At 38.9% G+C, this 1,438-nt stretch overlaps 1 protein-coding gene across 1 annotated transcript in view; it reads left to right on the top strand.

Moving 5' to 3' along the window:
- Positions 1-1,438, top strand: part of GLB1 (galactosidase, beta 1) — a 130,668-nt gene that overhangs the window by 62,385 nt on the left and 66,845 nt on the right. The window lies entirely within an intron of this gene.

Here is a 1,438-nt window from a genome sequence, read left to right as displayed (position 1 = left end):
AAAAAATTTTTTTAAGGATCATAACTTGAGCATTTAGAGCCTTATTGTTTTAAACCAGGGTGGCTGGGCCGGCTTCAGTCACGGTCTCTGACTGTGGCTTCTTTGTTCAGATATTCTGCTGTGGGTTTTTTTTTTTCTTGTTGCAATACAATTTACATATCATCAAATTCACAATTTTAAAGTGTATGATTTAGTGGTTTTTAGTATATTCACAAAGTTGTGCAACCATTGCCACCATCAAATTCCAGGACATTTTGTCACCCCAAAAAGAAACTCCACCCCCATTAGCAGTCACTCCACATTCTCCTTTGACCCATCTCCTGGAAATCACTAATCTACTCCTTAGTCCTGTGGATTTACCTATTCTGGACATTTTATGTAGATGGAACCATACAATATGTGGTCTTTGTGCCTGACTTCTTTCATTTGGCCCAGTGTTTTCAAGGTCTGTCCATGTTGTAGCATGTGTCAGTACTTCAGTCTTCTATTGCTGAGCAATATTCTATTGTGTGGGTGAGCAATATTTATGCATTCATCGGTTGATGGACGTTTGGGGTATTTCCACTTTTTGGCTATAATGTTGCTATGGACATTGATGTGCAAGTATTTGGATTCCTGTTTCAGTTCTTTTGGGTGTGTACCAACGAGTGGAATTGCTGGGTCACGTGATAACTCTATGTTTAGAGTTTGAGGAGCTGCCGTGGTGTTTTCCAAAGCAGCTGCGCCATTTTACATTCCTGTATATGTAATTTTTTGGCAGGAAAAATTATGGCAGGTTTTTCTGCATTGTCATTGATTTTTGTGACCAATTACGCTATGTTGGCTCTTGTCTAAGCTTCATTCCTCACCTCTCTCCACATCTGCATTTTTCTCTCCGAATCATTTAGGTTGCCCCATGGTAGAGTTTTGGAGGCTTAGTTTGGGCCTAAATCTCTCAGGATCTGAAACTGGATGCTGTCAAGTCTTAGCGAAGATTCTCCTTTGAACTGCTATCTTCTTTACAGTCTGGGATGGGCCATTGCTTACAAGCATTATCGATTTTATTACTATTATTACAGCCAAGAAATTAAGATATTGCAAAACTCAAATGTCACTGCTTAAAAGATAACAGTGTGCCAGGGTTGGTGATTGACATTTTAGATCCTCTGTGCGTATCTGTTCTCTCACTGGAAACAGTTAAGACGTGGGAGCGCCTTTCACGCAGTGGACAGGAATTCCACCTGGCTGCCGTTGATGGAATTGAGGATCATCCCGTGTAGGAATAAAGATGGATATATTTTGGAACTTTACAGTTCATGAAACAATTTTTTAAAATCTTCCTGTTTTACTTGAAACAATGTATTCTTCTTAGAAAAAAAAATTTTAGATAATATAAAAACTATCACTCAGAAAATAGAAGTTGTCCTTAATTCTCTCCCCTGCCTCTGCCATAATCAAT

This window comes from Propithecus coquereli, unplaced genomic scaffold (genome assembly GCF_000956105.1).
Source record: "Propithecus coquereli isolate 6110/MARCELLA unplaced genomic scaffold, Pcoq_1.0 Scaffold251, whole genome shotgun sequence".
Classification (NCBI taxonomy): Eukaryota; Metazoa; Chordata; class Mammalia; order Primates; family Indriidae; genus Propithecus; species Propithecus coquereli.
This window is presented reverse-complemented; position numbering and strand designations above follow the sequence as displayed.